The following is an 18,840-nucleotide window of genomic DNA, read 5'->3' as shown; positions in this document are numbered from 1 at the left end:
GCACGGGCCGTGGTGCCATTCCTGGGACAAAGTTGATCTGGGGGGAGGTGGTGCCCTCTTTCTTGAATCTCTTGCATTCACAAGCACAAGGCAGAAATTAATATGCCAACAAATTATCTTGCCAAGAACATACACCTACACTAAACAAAAATACAATTGCACTATTTGGTCACTGTTTTCCATTCCCTTTGTTAATAATAATATTTTCTCTCCTACCTAAGTTCCTCTCTTTATCCTTCTTGGTTCACTTCCAAGGTCATTGCCCGGCCCTCAGTGGCCTTGCTCTCCTTTGAACTCTTAGGCTATAGGATGGAGGATCTCAGGGCCCCTGGAGGGCTGACTCGGGCCACTGCTGCCTGCGCTGGGCCCGGTGGTCTCTGGGCCCGAGCCTCGAGCGCGGCGCGCCAGCTGGGGCTGGGCAGGAACAACTGTCGGCTGAGAGGTGCGAAGTTGGGCACTGGACATTGGCCCCCAAACCGTACCTCCAGGGGCGCAGCACAGAGGGTCCCTTACAAGACCCGTCCATGGGCCAGAGCGTGGCGCTGGCCTGAGCACGAGGGTGGACCCGTGTTGACGGCTCCAGCGCTCGCCGTGAGCCCAGCAAACGCTTCCGCGTCATTTCCGAAAGCTGCAGCCAGGCAGCACGAGGCTGGCAGCTGCTCTCGGGTTAGTGGCCACAGCACCTGTGAAGGTGGCCTGAGGTGGAGGGTCTCAGAGTGTCTGGTCTTGGAATAAAGGCAGACCACGTGGCTCTGGCTGCCCGTGACCCCAGCAGCAACAGAGGGGCCTTCGCAGTGCACCTGCCCCACCTTTGGCTCCACCTGACTTACCTGGTTTCACTGGAGCACAGTTGGAGCTCGCTCAGACGGAGGAACTGGGGAATTGGGGCAGGGGAGAGGAGCTGCATCTACCACTTTTTTTGTTTGTGCTCATTGTTCATTTATTCACATTAGTGATAAAATGAACAATCCCCATTAAAACAACACATTAATTTCTAAATTCAGCAGGTGCCTAACACATAGTAGGGCCTAAAGGAGGGTCTCTCCCATTTTCCATGTTGACTCAAGCATAACCACCACCAGATCAGCCTTTCTAAAGGCTCCTCTGGTCATGTTATTCCCTTGCTCACACACCTCCCATGGCTCCCTATGACCTGCATGATCAAGTTAAAGTGCCCCTTCATTCAAGGCCCTCATGATCTGATATCAGCCGATCTTTACAGCCTTGCTTCTTCCCATCTGAGCTACACAGGGCCACAGGGCCTTGTCAAGCTGATAAGCCAAGTCACCCTTCAAGGCCAAATCCTCCCTAACTCCCTCCTCAAGCCTCTGCTGGCACTGTGATTCTAATCCTCAACAAAGTCAAACTTAGTTTACTGTAGGATTGTGTCCATCCACTCCATAGACTAGGAAGCTCTTGGGGTTACGGGCGTGGCTTTATCTGTGCATTCTCCATGCCCTGTGCTCAGGAGGAGCCTGGTAAATACCTCGTCACAGGGCAGCGTCTCTGGTCACTAGGACGGCCTAGCAAACTGGGAGTCCTTTCCCCCACACAGTCCCAGCAAGTTTGCTCAAAGTCATATTTGCTTTGTTTCAAAGACAGAAGTCTTTCCAACGTGTCTAAAACATGTCTAAGGTGTGTGCTTAAAAAGGTCACTGCTTCTTGGAGCCACAGTACCGAGACATAACCACACCTCTGGCCTCTGGTTTCTGGTTTTTCTTGGTCCGCCTTGGACCAGATGTTTCTCGGAGCTCCCTGCCTGGACAAATGGCCCCCTTCGTCTGAATTTCAGTTTCCTCAACTGTCAAGCAGGCAGGGCATTAATCCCCTCCCCGGCCAGGCTGCCGAGAGGACACATGGAAGTGACAGCGCTGTGGTGAGTCGCCTTCCTTCCTGGGCGCCCTGGCCCGCCCGCCTGCACGCGCAGCGCAGATGCCGCGCCCCGTGGCGGGAGACCGACTGTCTAGAGTCACAGAACCAGCCCCCAGCACATCTGGCCCCTCTGGGTGGGGGCGGGAAGACAGCCAGGCTCCCCGGGACGTTGATGACATGTGTGTGCCGCGGGCCTGTTGGGCAACGCTGAAAGTGGGGGAGGAGCAGCCCCGAGCAGCCGCAGGCTTGAGCAAGCCCCCAGCAGTTGCTCCACCGCGCGAGGACGCCCCAGGGTGGGCTGTTGCACCACGTTCTTAGAAAGCTGCCTCCGTGCTGCATTTCCATCTGGGGCCAGGGCTGGCTTTGTTTAATCACTCTTTTTCGCTTCCAAACTTCTGAGGGCAAATGGGGGGACAGCAATATGGTGAAACGACCAGCAGCAGCTAGCTTTCCCTGTGCTCGCCCGGCCCCACACTGAGCGCGGGGCTTGCACGTGTGGCCTGTGGACCACACGCAGCCCTCCGGCAGGCACTGTGCTCCTCCATGCTTGCTGAGAAAGGAACTGACGCCCAGAGAGGTTGGACAACATATCTGTGGTCACACAGCTTATATAATAAATTGCAAAGCCACGATTGGAACTCACCCCGCATGACTCCAGCACTGCCCCTCCCCCAGAGAGAAACCAGTCTGCCCTGGGGTTGAATCTCAGCAATGCTACTGACTCCCTGCTGTCCTCAGCAGGCCCTTGCTCCTCTCTGGGCCTCAGTTTCCCCCTTTGTAGAATAAGTGGCTTAGAATAATAGGCCACTGGTTCTCAAATTTTGTTCTTTTTTTAAAAAACTAGAATTCTTCAAGCAAAGATTGACTGCAAACAGGCACGAGGGAACTTTGTAGGGTGATGAAAATGCTCTAAAATTGGATTGTGGTGATGGTTGCACAACTCCATATATTTCCTAAAACTCCTTGAATTGTTCGCTTGCAATGGGTGAATTTTATGGTACGTAAATTATACCTCGATAAAGCTGTTTTACAAAAGTAGAATGCTTTCTGAAACACCAACATTGAACCCTCAGGACCCCACAGGATTGCGTGGAAACCGTCGGGCTGCGTGACTGCAGGACAGCCCTCGGACTCTGCCCCTCTGGGGCTCAGAGTTCATCTTTAACACCTACTTTGCGCAAATTGTCAAGGATTCCATGTGCGCAGGCACTCTGTCCTCTCGTTGTCAGCCCAGCCCAGCAGATGCCTGGCGCTCGCTGCGAATGAGCGAAGGAAGGGCCGTAGGACGAACTGGCACAGTTTTACACGGGCACACTAGACTTGGGCTGCTCGGAGCTACAGTTTCTTTCTGGGTCCCACCAACTTCCAGCACAGAGTAGGTACTTGGTGATGGTTTGTTGAATAAATGAGTGAGCAAATGAATGAGTGGCTCAGTCTCTGCCCTGCGACAAGTCGGGCAGGGCGCCTTCACGTATATGTGCACACCGTCTATTACTTAGGGTGTGCTTGGTGCAAACAACATACACCAACTGTCACTGCAGAGCAAGCACGATTTATCAAGAAGGTACAAGGGAGAGGACTTGCCAGTCACACCATGGAGGGGGTCAAAGGCGGCTCCCAGAGTGGAGGCTGCAGACCTGGCTCACTCTAGGAAACCTCCATGCATGATGCAGCGCTGGCCGTGTTCGGTCCTGTTGGTCCCCTTGAGATTCAGATCAGCTTGGCTTGGGTCAGGTGCCCTCCCTTGGCCAAAATTATCTGGGGGCCTCTGTTGATCATCCTGTAAAGATTGCGCCTTGTGGGGAGGGGTCTCAAAACCTAGGCTGGGCTCTGATTTTAGAAGAAGGAGAAATAAATGCTGGACACATCAAAACAACCAATGTCCTTTACTCACTGGAAAGTTCCACAGCAGCAAAAAATGTAAATGAAAGTCGAAAGAAATAACTGAGATGCCACAAAGCCAGGTAAGGTCAGAAGCAGGAGTGTGGGGCCATCGCTGAGTCCGATGTGGGGGCAGGGAGGAAGTGAGCCACGGGTTAGGAAGCCCAGAAGAACGCTGTGGGGGGTGGAGGGGCACTTTAAGTTTCTTCTCTTTTCTTTCTTCTTCTTTTAAAACTCTGGGCTAAGCTACTGACTAATACTGATAGCCATCTCTTAGCACCAGGGCCATTTCCTCTCTATTCTGGAAACTTCAGGAGCCCAGTGGCTTTGATTAAATGGTCCCCAAGGAGGACTGCTCTGCACAAGACATCCTGATGACTCTGGAGTCCCAATGGCATTTATCATGTAGCATTTGCCTACAAGTCCCAGCTCCAACCTTAATTTAAGAGAAAATGGGGGAAAAAGTGGATACCCTCCAAACACCTTCTGTGGCACATGCTACATGTCTGCTGATCGGATCCGCACAGCTGGTCGGTGAGGTGGATATCATTAACCCATTTGACAGTTGAAACAACTGAGGCTGACGAAGTGTCTTGCCAAGCGACAAGTGGCAAAGTCAGGATTTGAACCCAGGACCAGCTAGCTCCAGATACCCTGCCTTCCTGCTACACCATGTGCCTCCTGACTGTTGTTTTAGCTTAGACAAGCCATGTAACCTCTCTGGATTTCCCTATCTGCAAATTGAGGGGCAGAAAGAGAGGGTGCACTCCTGCCCTTCCTGAACAGAAGCGTCCAGGGTGTCCCCGGAGGGCCCTGAGTGGACGCAGCCGGAGCAGCCCGGGGCCCCGGTGAGCCCTTCCAGCTGGAGATGACCAAGTCAAGAGGCTTCAGCAGGTGGAGAGCCAGCCCACCAACAGCGGGAGGTGAGGCCCCAGCATGGAAGTCACCCCATCCTCTCCCTGCCACCAGAGGGGACGGGGACAACCTGAGTCTGGCCTGCTCGGTCCCCTGCTGCCCCCGCTCTCCCGGGGTGTCCTGTACACTGGGCCACAGCAAAGTCACAGCAACTGATGAGGAGTACGTGCTCAGACACACACAGACTCCGCGAACAATACAGGGAAATAAAGTTCTCGCAGGAAACGTTATCATATTGACTCACAACAGACCCGTCCACAGAGCAAACCCAGGCTACCTGGCTAGAGAGAGGCTGCTGGGACACAGCAGCCCCGGCCGGGTCCAAGGCCCGGAGGAAGTGGTGCCAGCGGGGGAAGGGCAACTTGCCTTGGCTGCTCTGATGCTGGCCTGGGTTCTGAATTATTTGTCCAAAAAAAGGGGGAAAAATGATTTAAAAAAAAAAGTCCCAGAGCATTGTGGTCTCTTTGCCTTGTCACAATAGATCTGTTGCAAAAACCCGTCTTAATACCATGGTGTTTTGCAAGTCACTTGCCATGTCAATAGGAAAAATATTGCCATCTCCAGAGACCTGTGTCTTCATCAGTCCTTGCTTAGCAAAGCAGGCTTGGCTCTTGCCAGTGTAGAAAGAGATTTTGATCCAAGTCCGTTTTCAGATTTAGGAGGCAACTTGGTATGTCCATGAGGCCTCAAGACAGGCCTTTGACTGCATGTAATCCACTTATTTGCAGCCTCAGTTTCCTCCTCTGCAAAATGGGAGTGGTCATGAGAACTGAAAGTAAGAAAATGTATGTATAGCAGTTGACCCTTTGTGAGGAGTGGCCTGGAACAATGACCTGGGACTCCTACAATTAATCCTGTCTTAATTCTGGGAGCTTGAGCAAGCTTGGACAAGCTCAGCACCTCTCAGTACCTCGATTTCCTCATTTCCTTCTCTGAGAAATCAAGGGGTCTAATGAGCCCCGGCCAGCCTGCCTCCCAGAGTGCTATGTGCCTGTAAGCAGAGCTGGGTTGTCAGCCAGGTTTAGGACTCCGGTTGTGAGGAATTTGGGGACCAAGGAGATGGTGCCTGGCCTAGCGGGGTCATGGCAAGCCCTGTAGAGCACTGGCCAGGATGCTACCCTGGAACAGGATGATCCGTGGTGTCCCGGGATCTGCCCTGCAAGGGGAGGGGGGAGGGTCAATGTCCCCTTCTAGTTATGGGGGTTGAGCGGGGGGCACTGGGAAGAGGTTGTCAGTGGAGCAACAAGCAGGCTCCAGCTTCCCTTGGAAGTGTGGCCAGCTGACTCCCAAGCCGAGGTGCCAGGCACGGTGCCGGCACATTGCCTGGCACTGACCGAGGGTGCCACGTCATCACGCCCGGCCTTGCTTTCTCCACCCATTCCCTTTCACGGTGGCCAGGTGCTCTCTCAAGAGCGTGCTCCGACCAGGTCCCTCCCCTGCTCCAAACCCTTCAATAGTTTAGGCCTAAACTCCTTTGCTTGGCTCTCAAGAGCCTTTGCGCCTTCCTCCCACCATTTCTCCCACCACCCTCCGCTCCAGACTGATCCGAGCACCTGCAGTTTCCTGAACTTGCCATCATTCCACGTCTTGAAGCCTCGTGTGTGCTCTTCTGATTGGTAGGTTGTTCCTTCTGTTATCTTCCAACAAACTTCTATTTATCCTTCAAAGCCCAAGTCAAATGTCCTCTTTTCTTTGAAGATAGACCTGAATCATGCTCCAACGAGTTGCTTTCTCCCCTGTGCTTCCAGAGTGCCCCACTCTTCTCTCTGTCATGGCACCTGTCCCACCAACTTATTATGTCTTTCTGTGTCTGCCTCCTGCCCTGGACCATGAGCTAATGGGTTAGGGGTTGTGTCTGATTTACCACCAGACGCCCAGTGCTCAGCCCAGGGTATCTAAGCTTCACGGACTAAGTTGTTCGTGGTAGATGAGCCTTTTGAGAGAGAGCAGAAGGACATGTTTGTAGATCTAGTGCTGAGCTCCTTCGGGCCTGTCTTAGCTGCAGGATGGGCAATGACCAGGTCTCTCCTGTTTTTTCTTTAAAATCTTCTTTAGTATCAAACATTATTTGGTGGCCAGAATTTCCTTCAAACCCAAAGCAAGCTGGGCACAGAGGCGCACGCCTATAGTCCCAGCTACTCGGGAGGCTGAGGTGGGAAGATTGCCTGGGCCCAGGAGTCCTGGGCTGTAGTGCGCTGTGTAGATCGTGCATCCACACGAAATTCAGCATCAGCATGGCGACGTCCCCACCAGATTGCCCAAGGGGAGATGAACCAGCCAGTGTTGGAAATGGAGCAGGCCGAGACTCCCACGCCGATCGGCAGTGGGCCGAGTCCTCATCTCTTCCAACAGCGGCGACAGCACCACCCAGGTGAGGCACGTGGACCCGGGGAAAGGGATGCGACAGGGGTCAAAAGCTCGCATTTCGAGTCTCTCCTCTGTGTAGAAAGCGGGAAAGTAACTGGCCTTCCAGGATCAGATCATGGCTGTCAGAGGGTCATTTAAACTGGAAAACACCAGCCCCTGGGATTTCTCTGACTCTGGTGTTCATGTTCCATCCAATTCTGAGTATTTTGCTTCAGACTTTTAAAATGTCTTCACCACATTTAGGAAATTGCCCTCCCCAAATGGAGACTGTGTGAGCTGGTGCTGTTTAGGGAATTTCTGACATGCCAGCTTTACAACCAAGTGTCTGTCTTGGAGCCAACTTCGCCTTTAAGCTTCGTAACTTGTTTTTCTACCAAAGAGACTGCAGCGGCTGGGGCACTAATGCCAGCTGTTGCATGCCTGCATTTTTAAAAGGTTTTAATGTGTAACTGTTTAATTCTTCCCAGGGAGATATTTTCTAGGCGATAGAGATATTTTGTAAATAATATACTTATTTAGCATAGCAGGGAATGAAAAGTCAAAGTACCAGAAGTGAAACTGTTTTGCCCTAAGTCAGGTCTAGGGATGGGAAATAGGATGCATTCTAGCCCTAAGGAGTGGACTTGGAGATCACTGGGATGTCTGTTGGGCAGGGTCGTCTGGAACACTTCCTAGAGAGCTTGACCCCTCATCATAAGTGGGGAAGGCTAATTAAAGGAAATAAAAGACTAGTAGCCAGGAGATTCCAATGTGCTGAAAAAACACAGGCAGCCAACCTGCAAATTGCTAAGTAGGCGCCTGGCTTTGCCCCGCCCCGCTCTCCTCCCAACCATCCAAGCTCTGTCTTCCCTTTCCCTGGTTTTCCACTACAGACACCTACTCTCCTCTCTTCACTCTGAGGGACCCGCAGAGACAGCCTTTGAAGTGGAGGCTAAGCGGTAACTGGGGCCCCCAGGCGCCAACTGTGGATCCCTCCAGGGCTGGCACTGTCTCGTCCTCAGCCTGGGTCCAATGCAGGGCTCACTAGCGGGGTGTGGTAGTTGAGAGTGTGGATAGGTAAATGCAACACGGAAATGCAAATGAAAACTGCTGGGCCCCACCTTGCCTCCATCAGAATAGCTAAAACGGAAAAGACTGACCCTAGCAAATGTTGGTGAGGATGTGGAGCAACTAGAACTCTCATACCCTGCTGATGGGACTCCAAAATGGTATACAGCCACTCGGGAAAACACTTTGGCAGTTTATCATAAAGTTAAATATATGCTTTACCATATGACCTAGAAATTCCACTTCTAAGTACTTTCAAAAGTGAAATGAGGCCGGGCGCGGTGGCTCACGCATGTAATCCTAGCACTCTGGGAGGCTGAGGCAGGTGGATTGCTCGAGGTCAGGAGTTCGAAATCAGCCTGAGCAAGAGCGAGACCCCGTCTCTACTGTAAATAGAAAGAAATTAATTGGCCAACTAATATATATAGAAAAAATTAGCCGGGCATAGTGGTGCATGCCTGTAATCCCAGCTACTCGGGAGGCTGAGGCAGGAGGATCGCTCGAGCCCAGGAGTTTGAGGTTGCTGTGAGCTAGGCTGACGCCACGGCAATCACTCTAGCCTGGACAACAAAGCGAGACTGTCTCAAAAAAAAAAAAAAAAAAGTGAAATGAGAACATACATCCAAACAAAGACTTGTACATAAATGTTCATAGCAGCATTATTCATGATCACCAAAATGTCGACACAACCTAAGTGTCCATGAACAGGTGCATGGATAGCAAAATGTGGTCTGTCCACACGATGGAATGATACTTAGCCATAAAAAAGAATCAAATGCTGACACATGCTTTGACATGGATGAACCTTGAAAACATGCTAAGTGAAGGAAGCCAGACACAAAAGACCACATAGTGTGTGAATCCATCTATACGAAATGTCAAGAACAGGCAAATCCATACACAGAAACTAGATTAGGAGTGCCTTGAGCTGGAGGGGGAGGGGGAAGAGTACCAAGGAGCACAGGATTTCTTTTTTGGGGTGCTAAAAATATTCTAAAATTGGTTGTGGTGATGGTTGCAAAACTCTGTGATTTACCTGTATACCAAAAACCACCCAATTGTACACATGGAAAGGGTGAATTGGTGTGTGAATTATATCTCCATAAATCTTTTTTAGAAATAAATGAATAAAGAAATAAGTATTGATGGTAATCATTATTCAGCCTTATTCCAGCAGTCTTGCAGCCAGAGTCATCCCGTAATTGGCAACCTGCAGATTGACTCAGGCTGTGGGATCTGGTCTGGCTAGTGGTGTTTTAAAACAGAGTGTTATCTCTGCCTTCGGGCTGGCCATGTTTCTCCAATCCTCTGTCAGGGCACACAGGATTTACTTATTTACACAACCTGATTGGCTCGATGTGTTCACCCTTGTCCAAGGCAGGGCACCTCCTGGATGCCCAGGGCAGGAGGGACAGGCCCTGGCCTGGCCTGAGCCTCTCTAGAAGCTGTACCCAGCATGTTCATGGGTGTTACACAATGAGATGACACTGCACCAGCCCGTAGGGCTGGCTCACGGCTGAAGTGGCAGAGTGGAGCCTGGGATCGGGCTCACAGTCAGCCTGAGACTTGTCTAATGTGCTACTGCATGCTCTTTTACATAATAGCTAAAGTAGACAACATTTATGGAGCACTTACTGTGTGCATGCCCAAGAGTAAACCTTTCATATATCATCTCATTTAATCTTCACTTAACCTAAAGGGGAAGTTCTAGAGTTATCCCAGTTGGATGGTTGCGTACCTTGCTCAAGGCCACCCAGTGGTAGGTGGTGGAGCAGGGATTGGGACTCCAGGCCAGACTGACATGTGGCCTCACCAGGGTCAAAAAGGTAGAGCGCCACCTGCTCCTACCACACCGTAAGAAGGTAGCAGCAGAGAGGAACACGGGCATGCCCAAGGGTCGGACAGCCAGACCCAGGCTGTGGGTGCTGCCCCAGATAAGGGCACCCCGGAGCAGAGTATTTGCCTGTGACCAGCAGACAAGGAGGGGCAGAGGAGCAGCAGGGGCCTGGGAGCAGGAGGAGTTAGATCGGGGAACTGACCAGACAGAAAGGAGGCTGCTGGGGCGATTTACCACCGCTAGGAAGGGAGGCAGGAAGGAAAGGAGGAAGGAAATGCTTAACAGCCCAGTGAATATTTAGAAGATGAGTGGTTTTATTCTTGGTGGTTTGGCTGGTCGGTTGGTTTGGGGGGCAGCAATAATGGATAAAGCATAGGTTCAATTGCCTGTTTGAAGAAGTTCCTGAACTTTCTTATTTAAAAAAATCCCAGCAGCCCTGCATTTAGCTCCCTGAGCTCCTGCCCTGCCAGATTCTTCTTTGACTCCCCCCACTCTACCTCCCATTTAATAGAAAGACTCAAAATCAAAATGTTGATTTGAAACATTTATCCATTTAAGAGACATTGGGCTGGGTTCACGCTTAGAGACAGATACAGGTCACTTTATTATGTAAACTCATTATTAACCTCACATAATCAGTCTAAAAAAGAGACCCGTGTCATTGCCAGGTGGTAATGGTAACTGCAGCCGGAGTTACGAGCGCCTACCCCAGCAGGTGCTGAGCACACCGCCATCCACACACCTCCCACTGTCCTTGCACGGGCGGCTCTGCCTCCCGTCTAGAGGAGCCGCCTGTGGCTCAGGGGTGTCAGGGCACACAAGTGCACGTGCGTGCAAGCTCTCCAGTGTCTGGTCTTTTAGAGTGGATGCTTTTCTCGTTATCTGTTTTGGCCTTTGCTGATGGCGGTCATAGTGCTTTCTGCAATGGTGCCAGCTTTCCTTGCCCAGCTCGTTAACAAACATTCCAGGCGGGTTTATCAAACTGTGGGTTATATGGGAAGTCCTCATTCATTAATCCATATGACAGCCTAAAAGCAATAAACAGGAAACTCTATTCATAAAAAGATATGAATTAAATAGTACTAATCCTAAGAACTTGGTAGAATTTTTAAAAATGTATTTGCAAGTTCCTCTCTCCTTTGTACTTCATTAGTTCAAATGACATAGTCTTTTCTGGTAGCAAGATCAAGAAATCTACCACGTAGCTGCTGTTTCTCCTTCTGGTCATTCAACAAGTGTTTCCTGAGGACTCTCTGGAGAGGGTCAAGGCAATGGGCACAGAAATGAACGAGACCCTGTCCTGCCCTGCAGACCTCCAGGCCACTGGAGGTGATCGCTCCTGAAATAGCAATGAACGCCAGGCCTGGTCCGACATGAGCTGTGGGAAAGGCTCAGCTAAGATGCAGGAGAGTGCAGAGAAGGGAGAGGGCTTGCCAGTCCAGGGAACAGGCGCGGCTGCAGGGTGGTGAGAATGGACAGGAAGACACGGTGAGGGAGGGAAGCCAGGTCTGGGAGCCCAACTCCCCCTCCTCTCACACGCACAGCCATGTGCCAGCAGCTGTGCTACACACACGATCTCCATCATGTGATTTGATCCCCAGCGCTCCCCGCTAAAGCAGCTGCTACTACACCCCACCTTTCACATGAGCCAACAGAAGCCCCCAGAGGTTAAGCCACTTGCCCAAGGTCCCAGGTAAGTTCCAGAAGCAGGCTTTGAATCCAGCTCTTGGAAGCCAGAGCCCCTGCTCTTAGGTTGATTTACTGTTTTCAAAGAACTTTCAAATATGTTATCCCATTTCATCTTCCTGTACCCGAGGTTTCTCTATGTCTCACCGGCCTGTTGGCACAGATGAGTCACCCTACCCGTAATGATCCCTCCCCCTTTGCTCGCTCAGCCCGGTCCTCCAGCCACCTGCAAAGCCTCGCCACCTCTGGCGGGAGTCCCCAGGGGCGTCTGCAATCTCCTTTCCTCCTAAACCCCCACTAAAGCTCACTGCCCAGGGAGGCAACTGGAGATCCCCCTCCAGATATGGGGCCCCTTTGAGAGGTGGCCAGCTCAGAGTGAAGAGACCACGGTTCCAGTACCCACTGAGTGTGCGACCTCACGACCTCTGTCATCAACCCTTTGGGAGCCTTGATTTCTTGTCTGTGAAAAGGGACAGTGCAGTTTCACACACATTCCCAAAGCAGCAGCCAAATGTGACACAGCAAAGCAAGTGCCCTAAGGAGACGGGAGCAGCAGCTCCTGGCACTGGCGAAGGCCCCACATCAGCAGGCACACTCCCAGGCCCACGGGGGTGAGCACCGAGAGAGGGCGAGACTGCTGGGCAGCCTGTCCCTGGCTGGGGGAGGCCCGCGGGGGCCGTGCACCCAGGCCTCAGCACATGCAGGTCCTGTGCTCGGAACTCGGCCGTCGTCTCCCCACTTCATCCTCCCCAAAGCCAGCGTGGTAGGAACCCGTTTTATTCCCGTGTTAGAGACAAGGAAAGTGATGAGGCTCAGAGAGGTGAAGTCACTCGCCAAGGTCACACTTACGCCCAAGGTCGTACGTGGCAGAGTCTGGCAGAATGAGGTCTGAGGGCCCCTGAGCTCGGCTCTGAACTGCCGTCTTCGCCTCAGTGTGGCCGGTAAATGCCGGCGTGGAGAAGCCCACTGACTGCTGATGCTGTTCAGCGCCGTCCCTTCCTGTGTTAATGCCGCTTGGGCTGGAATCACACGTTGTCCCCCGCCTGCACAGTCAGCTGGGACAAGAATTCCTGGAGCTCACGTAGGATCCAGGGGGATCCGCTCCAATTCACAGGGAAAAAATTAAGCTGATGGCCAGGGCTGTTTCAATGGAGTTTTCCTCCTTTGTCCTTTTCAGAAAACTTCAGAGCCCAGTGCCCCTGCTCCTGCCGGACTCAGTGTCCGATGGTATGTGACTGACCAACAATAACCACATCGTGAACAGCACCCAGCCCTGCCGAGCACTTTCCACGCGTCGCCTCGTTTAACCCTCACGATGACAGCATGGGACAGACTTTGGGTTTTTGTCTTACTGAGAAAAGCACCAAGGCTCAAACAGAAGTGTCTTGCCAGAGGGGCCCAGTTAGTAAGCAGCCGAGCAGGTGCTTGAACAGGTCAGCCTGGTGCCCAGCCTGTGTCTCGGCCACCACCTCCTACCAAGTTTCCTACTTTCCATGTTCCTGGTAGTTCTCAACCCAGGCTGCAAACTTGAAATACCTGGGATGCTTTTTTAAAATACTATAGCCATGCCCATATCAGAACTATGAGATCAGCCTCTCCAGGGGTGGGCCGAGGTTGAAGACCTCAGCTCTAGGAAGTTCCTGGTGTTCCAACAAGAACACCTGAGGCTCCAGGGCGTGGTCAAGCCTGACAAGCCCCAGAACTAGCAGGAGAAGGGAACGGGACTGGCAGAAGAGGTGACATTTAGCCAGTTCTTGTCCCTGTCACCATCCCTTCCATCTCCTCTCCTTTTCCAGCCTCCCTTGTGGTCTGACACCCTTCAGCATTTGGGGTAAAGATTTCTATGTGGCCTCTACCCTAGATGGTGTCCTGTAAGCCCGGCACATACTAGGTGCTCAATGAACATTTGCTGAATCAATTCATGAAGAGGCTCCTGCAGCCATTCCTCTCCGCCAGATGGGATTGCCTTGATTGATCTGTGGGAGTTCAAAGGACACACACAATGCGCCCCAAGTCACCCACTTTGCAGATCACATGACCCTCCCATCAGCAGAAGACAGGGTGCCCTGGTACCACACCTTTCCCAGCAATATGTACTAACTTTACAAAAGAAATCCTTTCTAATTTAATAGGTTGAAAACAATCTCGGTTTTGATTTGAATTTACATTTCTTTGAATACTGGGGAGGATGAACTTTTTTCTTCATATGCTTATTAGTCATTCGAATCACTTCTTCTGTGAATTGTCTGTTCCCAATTTACTAATTTACAACGAGAAATGTAACTGCCAAAGGGACCAGATGCACGTGTCCTGCAGCCAACACACCAGCTCCCTGTAGGCACACGCCACAGAAAGCCAGATGCAAACCAGAACATGCTCGGGAGCGCGGTTGCAGGATTCAGCCTTGCACGGCACCAGGGCAAGATGGACTTGCTGGGATCCTCCTCCTTCCTCTCTCCCGCCTCCCTGGATGCCCAACCATTCTTCAGAAGCACACGTTCTTTCTTAAAAAATATCGCCACATCCATTTAGGGCTCTCTCTCTGGCCGAGGGTCCAGTCTGGGTTGTACACTTGGACTCTCAGAAGGCGAACTTCATTCTGAATCTCTCTGCCTCCTTGGGCTGCCTACTCAGTCCTGGGGGTGTAAGAAGTGTAGCGGATACCTTGCAGGTGCCTGCCTCCCCCGTTGTTTGGAAATCGTCCCTTTCTTCCTTCCAAAGCAGCTTCAGGGGGCTCAAAACTCCACAGTGCATTCCGTACTGTGGGCTTTTATATACCTGTGCATCTTCCTGGCATGAGAAGCAAGCCTTTCCTCAGACTTGCAGAGGGGTCTCTGACTCCCAAAAGGTCAAGATCTGTTGCTACAGAGCAGTATGAGAATGCCAAGGAAGGTGCTAAATGCTGTAACCCCAAGAACGACAGCAATCAGAAAGCGGAGCTAGTGGCCTGGGAAGGCTTCTGGAGCCGGAGGCAGCAGAGCTTGAAGGACAGACAGGCGAGACTCCACTCAAGGAACGGGGAGGACTGCAGGCAGGCAAGGCCTGGGTGCCTCTCCTGGCTTTCAGAGCCTGGGTCCCACTTTCCTGTCCAGGCCCGCGCCGCTCCCCAGCAGACTACCCTTCGCTGCTGAGCACGCTGCAGGGCCCGTGCCTCCGCGCCGGTGCCAGGCAGGTTGCGCGGCCTGGAGTGCCCTCCCTGACTGGGCCAACTCCTCGTCATTCTTTCAGGCCCCGCAAAAGTCCACTCCTCCCTCCGTGGGACCCTCGGTCAGAGTGCTTCCCACACTGCTGAGAGCCACTTTCCAGAGCGCCCACCTCCGCCGCACCGTTAAGAACCTTGACACGAAATATCATGTTCGGCTTACCTGGGTGTCCCAAACCTCCAGCATAGAGACCTCATGCAGGAACCGCATGCACTAGACATGCTCAGGGAAGCAACACGTGGAGAGAATCTGGAGACCTGGGCTCTCATTCTGGTCCTTGGGTAAATTCCTTATTCTCTCTAGACTTCAGTTTCCTTGTTTGTAGAAGGAGAGCGTTGGGACTTGACTATCTTGCAATGGTCATCAAGACTTACTCCAGTCAGGTGCAGTGGCTCAGGGCTGTAATCCCAGCTCTCTGGGAGGCCGAGGCAGGAGGATCGCTTGAGCTCAGGAGTTCAGGACCAACTTGAGCAAGAATGAGACATTGACTCTACTAAAAATAGAAAAAAATAGGCAGGTGAAGTGGCGCATGCCTATAGCTTACTTGGGAGGCCGAGGCAGGAGGATGGCTTGAGCCCAGGAGTTTGAGGTTGCTGTGAGCTAGGCTGACACCATAGCACTCTAGCAGAGGCAACAGAGTTAGACTGTCGCAAAAAAAAAAAAAAAGGACTCCATTCAAGGCCCTATTCTAGAAATATAGATACTTGTGATAATATAACATATACTACAATAATAATGTATATAAGTATTATATGATAGAATAAAAATATGAAGACAAAGTCTTTGGAGTTACTTGCAGTCTAGTTCTGGAACCAAGGAAGGAAAGCAGGACCAAGACTTTTTAAACTTTGGGGGAGGAGGCAGTGTTCCACTGCAAGAAACCTTATGCTACTGTTGGCCCCCACAGGCATGTGTGGTGAGGTGACATGAGCCCATGCTCATGTGGCAGTCAGGCGGTGCACAGCTCAGATCCCTGCTCTGCACCCTCCAGCTGTGTGACTTTTAGCAAGTCACTTTCCCTCTCTGAGCTTTGAGAACTGGAGTTTGTCTTGCCACCTCTGGGAGTTGCTGTGAAGACTCAGTGGGATGTAGGACTCCGTGAATATTAGCAGTTCTTTTCCTGTATTCTTTCCTTCTTTTTCCAAGGAATATAAGCCACAAGGAAAGTGAGATTGGACAAGAGACTTCACCCCTCTAAGACTCAGTTTCCTCATCTGCCAAATGTACACAGCAGGGATGCCCCGAGGGCTGGTTTGAGGTACACTGGGATTATGGGCGCAGCAGCTGTGCTGGGCTGATGGGTGAACGTGAGCTTCTCTCCCAGCTTGGCAGTGGGGTATAAACCCCAGCTCCACCTTCTTGGGCAGAAAGTTTAGAACAAGGGATTCAGACACATTCTAGAAACAGTCACGAAGGAAGCACAGTAAGGAAAAAGAGTCGGAGGAAGGCTCTGGAACACGTGACGGTTTGCTTTCTCCCATCAGAAAGTGCTCTTGAACAAACAGCAAGTTTCCTCCATTAATAAGTCCTGTGGAATGTAGATGAGATTTTTTTCCTCCTCCTTTTTGCTGATTAAGTTCCCCCAAAACCCCCTTAAGAATTTTAATAAGAAATGCAAAAATCAACAAAAGCCCAGCAAATCCTTTCCTGTTATTAAATAAAGGGAAAGTAAATATTGCAAATTGGACATATTTCATAAGAGGATGTTTTGTTTGGGTGAAAAAAATGAGAAAGAAAAGAAAAAGCTATTTGCTTTCTGGCAGCAAATACAAGTCTTTGCTGAGTTTTGGTTTCAAATGTGATGACTGGGGCATTATTCCTGGTTTGCCTGGAATTCAGGCCTTTTGACATCCGAGGCAGATGTATCCAGGCAAGCAGGAAAGCCAGGTTTTGGCTATGTTGGGCCTCTTCTCTTCTCACTGCTGTGAGGAGACCAGAGAGTTTTTCAGCCACCCAAGAAATTGTGATCCTGAGTTTAGAAGTGGTGACCTGCAGTGGGTCACACACAAGACAAAAGCAACTTGGAACAAAGATGTTTACGTTAAGAGAGGGAGAGAGACAGAACAAAACACAAAAGCTTCTCTATACCACCTTTTTGGATAAGACATGAGATCATAACATAGATTGCATCGATGCAGCATCAACACAGGGAAGGGGCCCTGCAGGTGGAAGACCTGGGTTTAAATCCTGTCTGCCATTTCTTCTGGGTTTCTTTGGGTAAGCTACTTAACTTTTCTGACTCCCACTTTCTTCTTCTTTAAAGTGGGGAGAATAAGAGTATTTACTAATAGAAGTGTGGCAAGGAATCAAAGAGTAGGAAAATGAGCCAAAGAAAGCTAACTGCTAGGCTCAGCATGTCTCCCATGTTATTTTGTGTGATACGACAAATGTAAAGGAAGAGGGAGAAGCGATCGTATTAACACTTTACCTCGTTGTAGGACTAACAGTTTACAAAGAACGTTCCCACTCATGAGTTCACAACAGCCCTGGGGCACGGACAGAGGAGCACTGCCCTCACTCCCCGCTGGAGCACCTGGTGCTCAAAAGTGGGCATGGCCCATCAAGGACACACATTAAGAAATGGTCTGTGTGACCTCAAGTTCAGAGAAAATGAGCAAAAAAAGGCAGGAGAAGAGAAGCCCGAGTGTGTGGCCGCTACCAGGCCCCCGGCTGCCGCGGTGAAGCCACGTTTTCCCCAGGGCCCCGCACCTCCTCCTTGAGGGGTCCCACAGCCTCCCCTGGCGCTTGCCTCTCCCCAGCAACCACAGCAGTGGCAGGGGGTGGCGGCATCCGTGGGCTGCCAGGGCCGCCTCTCACTCCGGAAACGCTTGCGAATGGGACCTCGCCACCCCACGGTGCCGCGACCACAAACCCAGGCCCGTGCCGGGCAAGGCCAGCGGCTGAGGGCTGCGTCCCCCGACTACCTTCTCTAGTCGCTTCGGCCTCCCCAGAGTGCCAGCGACCACCATCTCCAAACAGTTCATCTTATGCAGGAAAACTGCTTTTACTGTTTGCTATTTATTTATTTGCCTGAAGCATCTTTTTGTGCAAATAGTAAAATATACAAATCAATACGACAAATCATTGAACAATCACATATCTTCTCACCACCCATATTTGCTTCAGTTTTGTGGGATTTTTTTTTCTTTTTAGGAAATAAAGCAAAAGTCTCCTCATCTACTACCCACGTCCCACAGATAACCAATGAATTTGGTGCGTGTCCTTCCTGTTATTTTGAAATAATTCAACATACCTGTACAGACATTCAATATTTGATATCATTTTAACTTACATAAATGGTATCATACAATTCATATTGCTCTACATCTTGCCTTTTTCACCTGATGCTATGTTTTGAAATCTATCCATGTTCACATCTACTATGTGTAAAAGAGCCTGGCCTTTCCTTTTGGATGCAGCATAGTATTCCACCGTATGAATGCTTTATGTATCCATTCCTCTAGGGATAGACATTTAGGTTGTCTCTTTTTTAAAAAATTACAAACTGTGATGCTTTGATAAAAATCTTTTTATGTGTCTCTTTGGGTACAGATGCCCAAGTTTCTCTAGGAAATTTGCCCAGAAGTAGAATATGTTTGACTGTTGAAGGCACAGGGCAGGATTAGGCACACCTGGGATCAAATCCCTCTCTGGGCTGGCCACGGTGGCTCACGCCAGTAATCCCAGCACTCTGGGAGGTCAAGGCGGGTGGATCATTTTAGCTTCAGAGTTTGAGACCAGCCTGAGCAAGAATGAGACCCCCATCTCTACTAAGAACAGAAAGAAATTAATTGGCCAATTAAACATATATAGAAAAAAAATTAGCCAGGCATGGTTGCACATACCTGTAGTCCCAGCTACTCGGGAGGCTGAGGCAGGAGGATCACCTGAGCCCAGGAGTTTGAGGTTGCTGTGAGCTAGGCTGATGCCACGGTACTCTAGCCAGGGCAATAGAGTAAGACATTGTCTCAAAAACAAATAAACAAACAATTCCCCTCTGGTGCTTACTCCCTGTGTGACCATGGGCAAGTC

The 18,840-nt window shown here is 50.8% G+C and overlaps 1 long non-coding RNA gene across 1 annotated transcript; it reads right to left on the bottom strand.

Annotated features, from left to right (window-relative positions):
* Window positions 1-10,504: 10,504 nt before the first annotated feature.
* On the bottom strand, window positions 10,505-12,822 carry LOC109729983 (uncharacterized). The gene is made up of 2 exons (XR_002222538.2): window positions 12,455-12,822; window positions 10,505-11,374 (listed from the first exon to the last, which is right to left on the bottom strand). It is a non-coding gene; the product is annotated as an uncharacterized LOC109729983 (long non-coding RNA).
* Between the last annotated feature and the right edge of the window lie 6,018 nt (window positions 12,823-18,840).

The sequence above is a fragment of the Microcebus murinus genome, chromosome 21, assembly GCF_040939455.1.
Source record: "Microcebus murinus isolate Inina chromosome 21, M.murinus_Inina_mat1.0, whole genome shotgun sequence".
Classification (NCBI taxonomy): domain Eukaryota; kingdom Metazoa; phylum Chordata; class Mammalia; order Primates; family Cheirogaleidae; genus Microcebus; species Microcebus murinus.
Note: the sequence above shows the minus strand (reverse complement) of the source record. Positions and strands in the feature narration are given on the sequence as shown.